The 8,165-nt window shown below is 35.9% G+C and overlaps 2 long non-coding RNA genes across 6 annotated transcripts; one reads left to right on the forward strand and one right to left on the reverse strand.

Moving 5' to 3' along the window:
* Positions 547 to 1,296, reverse strand: LOC110272308. Its single transcript, XR_002363507.1, has 3 exons — positions 1,172 to 1,296; positions 1,013 to 1,094; positions 547 to 926 (listed from the first exon to the last, which is right to left on the reverse strand). It is a non-coding gene; the product is annotated as an uncharacterized LOC110272308 (long non-coding RNA).
* Positions 4,027 to 8,113, forward strand: LOC107635045. Of its 5 annotated transcripts, none has more exons than XR_002363487.1 (7): positions 4,027 to 4,366; positions 5,373 to 5,547; positions 5,790 to 5,928; positions 6,119 to 6,255; positions 6,389 to 6,665; positions 6,756 to 6,883; positions 7,799 to 8,113. It is a non-coding gene; the product is annotated as an uncharacterized LOC107635045 (long non-coding RNA). The 5 variants fall into 5 exon arrangements; XR_002363484.1 differs by having other exon boundaries at positions 7,808 to 8,113; XR_002363489.1 differs by lacking the exon at positions 7,799 to 8,113 and having other exon boundaries at positions 5,790 to 5,974; positions 6,756 to 7,139.

Here is an 8,165-nt window from a genome sequence, read left to right on the forward strand (position 1 = left end):
CACAACCGCACCAATGCGGAACCTTCCCACTTCTGTCACCGTGTGCGTTCTTCACCCAGCCACTATGCGAACAAGCTCTACCAGAGCTACCTGAGCTTTGGCTGCTGCTTCACAACATTCTTCTCACCTCTTGGAGACACTCTTCGATTTGGGGAAATTGGAACTTCTAGGTTTTATTTGAAATTTTTAGGGGTTAAATTGAAGCCTTCAAACATTTTGCCATGTCATCTAACTGCTAGGGTGCCAGGTGTCTACCAAATTTGCCAGGTCAGCTCTCCGGTGATGGAAACCGCCGGAAGGGCCAAATTGAGGCTCGAGGCAAAATTTCAGGGTACAATTAGAGTCAATTAAAACCTTGAGGGCTAAATTGAGTCGGAGGTCAAATTTTAGGGGCCAATTTGAGTATTAACTCAATTCGTTTGTGAATAAATCAAACTCGAGATATATGTTTTTCTCAAATAAATTAAATTCGAAACATAACTATTTTCTTAATAAATCATATAATACGATTTCTCAAATTTAAAACTTTTCTAAATAACATTTTCAACAAAGTTTCAGATTTTATAGAAAATTCGGCAACACCTCCCCTAAAACTTGGACTTTGCCACCCTTTTCGGATCCCAACCAAACCAATCATCAACCCTTTTTAACGGGTTCAAAACCAAATCAATTTCCAATAAAACAAAATTTAGACTTTCAAGTATTAAAATCATTTCAAAACCAAACCAATAAAAAATCTCCAATTTAAAGTAAATTAGTTTTTATAAAAAGTCCCTACCTCGACAAGTCAAAATCATAAACCAAACGCGTCAACGGAACTCTTTTCTCTCAGCCCGAAACCGATGGCAACCGAAACCTCAATCCATAATCACTTTCGCAGCAATCACAGCAACTTAAAAGCGATATGCAACATACAGAGGGCGACCCTACGTTACCAGAACCTTAGAGTTTATAACCAAACATAACAGAAAACTCTTATACGCTAGCGACGAAGGTTTCGAAACAGAGATACCTATTGTAAGAAGGAAGAACAGCTGAACTGAACGGCAGTAGCTCCGGTGGTGGCTCCAGCGGCGGTAACTCGCGATAAGTTCCTAGCACAAACAGCCTCAGCAACAACTCTCATGGTAAAGTTGAACTTATCGGATAAGGAAGTTGAAGCAGGGTTTACCAAACGACACAGGCTTCAGTGGCAGTTTTCGGCGGCAGCAGCAGCAGTGTGGAGATCCAGCGGCAGAGGCTCGGCCATAAGCTTCGACAGCAGCGGATTTGGTGGCGACGGCTTCTCAACGGCGACACACGCTCTCTCCCTCCTCTGTGCAACACGGCGGTGCGGCGGCAGTGACGCCCGCCGGCGCCGTCCTTCCTCTTCCCCCCTTCCTTCCCTTTCCCGCAGCTCCCCTCTCCTCTCTTCCCTTTTTTCTTTCTTTCTTTTACTTTTTCTGATGTGTGTGCATGTGTTTTGTCGGAAAAGCAAGGCTGTGGCTGCTGTTTGTGTTTTTTGGGGGGGGGGTTAGGGTTCAATTTAATTAAGGTTAGGATTTATGTATTGTAATTGAAAATTTTAGGTTTAATTAGAATAAGGTAATTTTAATAAAATTAGGGCATAGAGTAATAAATTGAAATTTAATTAAATTTTTGAAATTACTTCAAAAATATTATTTGTTGTATCAAATTATGAAATGATAAGATTAATTTTTTTTATTCTTAAAAGACTCCTCTATGAGTGTGCTAGATCAATCACATTCCAAGACTCCATAGACAACATGGACAAGATAAAGAAGGTGAGTGAGGAAGCATGGACATATCTTAACAAGTGGCCGGGGCAATCATGGACAAAGTCTTAATTCAGCCACGAGCCAAAGTTGGATAATATTTGTAATAATGCATGTGAAGTTTTCAATGCACGGATCAAGGAGGATAGGAGCAAGCCAATCATCACATTACTTGAAGAGGTAAGGATGTTCGTTATGAGATTAATTGCAAAGAACAAGGTAAAGTTGGACAACCATGTTGGAAAACTTTCTCCTTTTATTCCGAACCGTTTAGAAAAAGTTAGGAAAGAATCAAAGAATTGGATCCCCTATATGGACTGGAGATGAAAGTTACGAAAAGTTTAAGGTGCATGGGCACCCAAAAAATATGGTTGTGGATCTAGGCAAAAAACTATGCACCTGCCAGTTCTGGATGTTAACAAATGACCTTTTTTACTTTTACAACATGGTTATTTTCACTGTTAATTTTTTTTTTTTTTTGCTTTACTTGAAACAGAATGTGAATCAGTCTGGCTTTGATTAATTAATTGTAGGCATTTTCTGTGCTGTGCTTGCATGGGTGAATAAGAGACCTCAGGATTTTTGTCATCTTTTGGTCACAATAGAGTCATACAAGAAGACAAATACACATCACATCAATCCTCTCCCAGGCCAAGCCCCGTGGAAAAAATCAGTCTATAATCAATTACAAGCTCCTAACATTAAACGGAAGCCAAGAAAACTCACAACCAAACAAACGAAGGATGCTGATGAGGGTACTCATGGAAATAAGAAAGCTAAGCCAATTGTTAGTCTAAAGAGACACTTGAAGTCATTCGCATGCAGATATTGTGGAGTAAAGGGTCATACCAAGAGGAGATGTACAAAGAAGAAAGCTGACGAGGTTGATGCTGCTCTCGCAGCTGCAGCAACTGCTGTAGCGGTTGCCAAGTCCAAAGCTACTGCTACTGAGAGTGCAACTGAAGCAAGCAACACTGCCAATGAGACACCACAAGCAGTTGAGACTCCTCCTTATGTAGGTATCCAAAATCCTCCTCATGTTGTTGTTACTGTCATAGAAAATCTTCCACCACCAGTGGTTGCATCCCAAGCTGTAGAGATTGACTTATCTCAACCAAACTATGGTGGAACACAAGATGAGGTAAAGTTTATTCCTTCAATTTGTTTTTCACTTTTTTCCGTAGCTCCTTATTCACACTAATCTAAACTAACAATAAGTTTCCTAACTTTAATTAGGCACTACAACCACCACCAAGTAAGACCACATAAGTTGCCAACAAAAAGGAGGACCTCACCTCTAGCAGTTATCGGTAGTGTTGATCCCATGCAAGGAGCAAGTGTAGCAACATCTTTTAGGTTGGCCAATTTTCTGAAGTTTGTTTCAACTCCAGGATTCAAAGCACCAAGAAAGAAAAATACCTGATATTGGATGCACTTGCTAATAATGTTTGATCATATATGAAATTAGGACATTGGTTTTTTTTTTTTTTTTGTTATTTCCCTTTAAGAATAGCACATAACCAGACTGTATGGTTTATTTTTTTTATAGTAAATACTTTACAATGATTCTTTTAACTTGGAGATATTCTTGTGTTTATTTTGTGGTAGCTGTTCTATGTTGTTTATCTTTATATGTTGTATTTACAGTATGTTTATTATAATCAGAAACTGCTATTATTAATTTACTTGTTATATTCATTCAGTTTTAGTTTTTAGTTTCGTAATCTATCAAATAAGACCACACTAATAAAATATAGAGTGACTATACATTCATAAATAAATACTTTCATCATTCATAAATAATATTGTCAAAATTTTACCATCACAACTAAAACAACAACTAACAAGAAAAAAAAACAGCAATCCTAACATTTATATTATACATTTATGCGTCCTTAATTTAGCTTCTAAATTGCCAATCCTAAAAGCTAAATTGATGCTCACTTGTTCATTATTATTTGCTTTAGTGTCTTCAAAATTTCCATTATCATCTTCTATAATGTTTGTCCATCAAAAAAATTCACATCATCTTTTTTTATTACTCTATATGTAGCAAATTTATGAGTTAGCATATAAGAACTCAACAACAATTCTTAAAAAAAAACTCACATTCTAATTTAGACATCAAAACACTACAAAATTTATATTTAATTGAAAAAATTTTTTACTAAAAATTTTTAAAAACTCTAAAATACACTTTATTTATGACAATTTATAAAACTATCCTTAATAATTCATTTATAAAATTTAAACTTTAACCCCCAAAAAAAATCCTCCTCTATTACGTCCTATTAACTATTGACTTTTCAAAACTCACCGAGTATGAGAGAAGAGAAGAGAATGGCGATCAACAAAACCCTAGGTTCTCTACCGTCGGTGTAGCTGTCGTTTCAGTCGCCCGTCTGCCGCCGTTGCAGTCGCCGGTTCCGCCGCAGTTGCCGCCACAGTTGTCACAGGAAGCTCATAAATCGAGCCACCTCCTCTATCAACATTATGGTTTCAGATCTGGTTGCTCTGTTGGTACGATTGCCATTGCAGTTTTTGCCATTGTTGTCACTGTAGTTTCTGCGGTCAAAAGCTTCTGAATCGAGGTATTATTTCAAATCTATTTTCTCCTTCGAGTTCCGCTGGTATTCTTCTTCTTCTCCATATTTCACTTGTCTCTATTTCTCTACTTCTTTGAAGTTCCAATTGAGCAACCAGCTTAGGATAATTATTCAAATGTGTTAAATCGGTGTCTAATACCGTACTTGTTTCGACAATGAAGCAATTGCCATTTGGTTATTACATTAACTGGACTCATGGTTATGGAATTTTACCATTGTGCGGCGTCCTGCAAATTGAAATGGAATTGGAAATAGAAATGGGTTGTCTGAATATGCTTGCATGCTTTTACTTGTTCATTCTTGCCACAAGTTCATGTTTCATTGGGATATTCTGTATTTTTATATTTCTGCAAATTTATAAATTAAAAAGTTCAGATAAGATAGCACCATGCTGCTTAGTATGAAGCTTCTGCTTCTGCAGTGGAACATTGTGCTCCAAATTCAGTTTTGAGTTTTATAGCCATTATCTGCATCATATATAAAATAATGTGCAATTTGTTTAATAATATGATTCATTGTGTATTTGATCATAGAAAATAATTAAAGAATAAAGATGCTTGCTATATAGCTAGTACAAGAATATTTATGCATTAAAGTGAAAAAGGTATAGTTATATATAGAGAACTAAATTGAATGTTACCTTTAGTGAAGGCTTCTTTTGGTTTCATGAATAATTTTGAGATAGATGAAGAGAGTGAAGGAACGTAGCAGGAGCTTTTTGCTACTAAGTAATAATATATATCAATTATTCTTCATGGTAGAATAGAAAGCTTTTACTTAGCGATTTATATATATCAACTAATATAGTAGTAATGATGATGATAATTCTATTCATAATAATATGTAGAGCCTGGGTGCTTGGAGAGGTTGAGTGATAAAGAATTTCCTTATCTTGGATTTATACTTTTTCTCTTAGTAACCAATGCGTTTTCAGATCTGCATTTTATATTTTTATTCTCTGTTTCACAGTTTCTTTGTTTTGTTTCTATAGTGATGTTGATCTGCATTTGACCTTACTTGAAGCCCTCCAATTTCATCTTGGTATAAGATTGTGATGCATCTCATGTCTGTGTGCATTCCAAGTCCTTCAACTTCTTCTTCTTCTGGAGCTGAATAGTTGTTTATTCTTAAGTATCCAAGGCTGGTTGGTGGTTGGTGGCAGCAATGTATGTGAACATTCTACTTGGTCTGAATAAGATTATTAGCATGTGTGGCATGCATGCATGATATGATTGTTATTTGTTTCTGAAAGAGAATATATAGTACACACTGCCATAGATGTATATCATGATTACTCTCTACCACTCTTTTATATAGTACCATCTATTCTACCATCATGCTATGCCGCATAGCAGGTCCTTAATTATTCACTTTTTGTGCAATGATCTCTGAGAATATACCCTTGCAGGCTATACTATGCGCTGGTTTGTATCCCAATGTGACAGCTAGTGAACACGGTATTGTTGGAGCAATTCTTAGCACCTTCAACCAGTCTTCTAATACTGTGAATAGTGGTCGTACAGTCTGGTTTGATGGAAGAAGAGAAGGTCATATCCATCCTTTCAATACCCCTTTCTCGTCTTCCTTGAAAGGGTTTGTTAGTAATTTATAAGTGGAAATTTGTTAGCAATGATAAATTCCTTTTTGTGTCTTCTTATTAGTGTCTTAACAATCAAATAGACTACATGTATTCATGAGCATTTATGTTAACAGTACTATTGGTTTCGCGAAACGCAGGAAACTGGGATCCAAGTAAAAGCAACTGTGGCACCCTTGAGTTAAAGGCAGCAAGGCAGTTCTCTTTTAAAGAACTTAAGAAATGCACAGACAACTTTTCACTAGCTAATGATGTTGGATCTGGGGGTTATGGAAAGGTCTTGATTGTTTCTTATTTGATTCAGATATGTCTTAAATTGAACAATTTGTTACCAAGTGTTCATTTCATACTTATTTCTATTTTAATAAAATGTAACATTTACTAATAGATATTCTTGTGTGTGTATAAAGGTTTATAAGGGAACTCTTCCCTCTAGACAACTGATAGCCATAAAACGAGCTCAAAAGGAATCGAAGCAGGGCGGGTAGAATTCAAAGCTGAGATTGAACTCCTTTCAAGGGTTCACCACAAGAATGTGGTAAGCCTAGTTGGATTCTGCTTTGAAGAACATTTTGCTGATAGAGAAGCTTGATGCAAAAGTTGCTGATTTTGGCCTATCCTATCCAAACCAATATTAGATTATGGCAAAGATCATGTCACCACTCAATTTAAAGATCATAGCACAAGGTAATATAATTTTGAATTTTAAAGGAACAATTAGCTCGGCCCTTAATGGTTTCGACAAGTTTGTTGATCTTACAATGATGTGTCTTGAAGAATCAGGAGCTAACAGGCCTCCAATGAGTGATGTAGTGAAAGAGATTGAAATCATATTGCACTCAATTGGTTTGGACCCTGCTGCTGAATCTGGACCATCAACTTCTTCAAGTTTTCAACATAATGAGGTAAGCTTAGAGAGTTCCCATCAACCTTACAGCAGTGGATCCTTGTATTCAAGCTCCGAATATATAAAAAAAAAACAATGACCATGAGCCTAGATAGATAACTCTTCTAAAAGAAACTTTTGGATAATGACTTTGTAAATATTATTAGCTAAAGGGTCAAACATCATCAACATTTTAAGTCTCTTTTCCATTTTCTTCCTTCCTGTATATATATTTCTATAATTATGAATTATATATATTGGTGTTGTTAAGAACATACACAAGTACAATCTGTTATTATGCTAGGATTTTTTATTAAATAAATATAATATATACAAATATGAGAATATTTGTACGTTTATAATATGATTGTTATTGATAATGAGTGGATAGCTAAAAGATAGGTGTTTGTAGTATAGTTTGAATTGATTTTAAAATATAAAATTGATATAAGCTGTATCTATTTTAAATTTTGATATTAAAAAATAAATTTTAATTTGAGAGTATGTGATGAGATGAGATTAATGAATGATTTGAAATTAAAAATAAATAAATAATTACAAGATTTATGGAAGTTTGAAAATCTCATAAAATAGTTAATTTTTGTTAAATTAAAAAAAATCAATTTTTGGAGGTTTTAAACTGCCACAATAGTGATTTAAAATTATCACAAAAATTCAATATAAAACCTCCACTACACACATACAAAATCCCCATTGAATAAGTTGTGGTGGTTTGATAAACCCTGATTTCGTGGTTTATTTTGTGCTTATTTTGGGGGATTTATCCACTTTTTCCCACATTTATTCAATGAAATAGCATGGTTTGTAATTCTCCCTTAAATTATACTTAATTGTAAAAACATGCTTTTTAGGCCTTAAATTGGTGATTTTAACCCACTTTAATTCCATTTGATGCCTTGATGTGTTTGTTAAGAAATTTCAGGTTCATTAGGCAATTATCGGATGGAAGAAATGAGGAGAAAAGCATGCAAAGAGGAGAATGCATGAAGAAACAAAGATTTGGAAGGAACCAATGGACGCGCACGCGTACAAGGCGCGCACGCGCAAAGTGGTCTCTCACAAGGACGCGCACGCGTACATGCCGCTTCCGCGCGGATGGGGATTTGCCAATCAACGCGCACGCGCACATGGCGCGCACGCGCCAACACTCGTACTTGGCCCACTTAATGGCAAAACGCTGGAGGCGATTTCTGAGCTACCCAAGCCCAAATCCAACTTGTTTCTGAGTGTATTTCATGCAGAATTGAAGTCCAAGCAAAAGGGGGGGGGGGGGGGATTGG

The sequence above is a fragment of the Arachis ipaensis genome, chromosome B01 (genome assembly GCF_000816755.2).
Source record: "Arachis ipaensis cultivar K30076 chromosome B01, Araip1.1, whole genome shotgun sequence".
Taxonomy (NCBI): domain Eukaryota; kingdom Viridiplantae; phylum Streptophyta; class Magnoliopsida; order Fabales; family Fabaceae; genus Arachis; species Arachis ipaensis.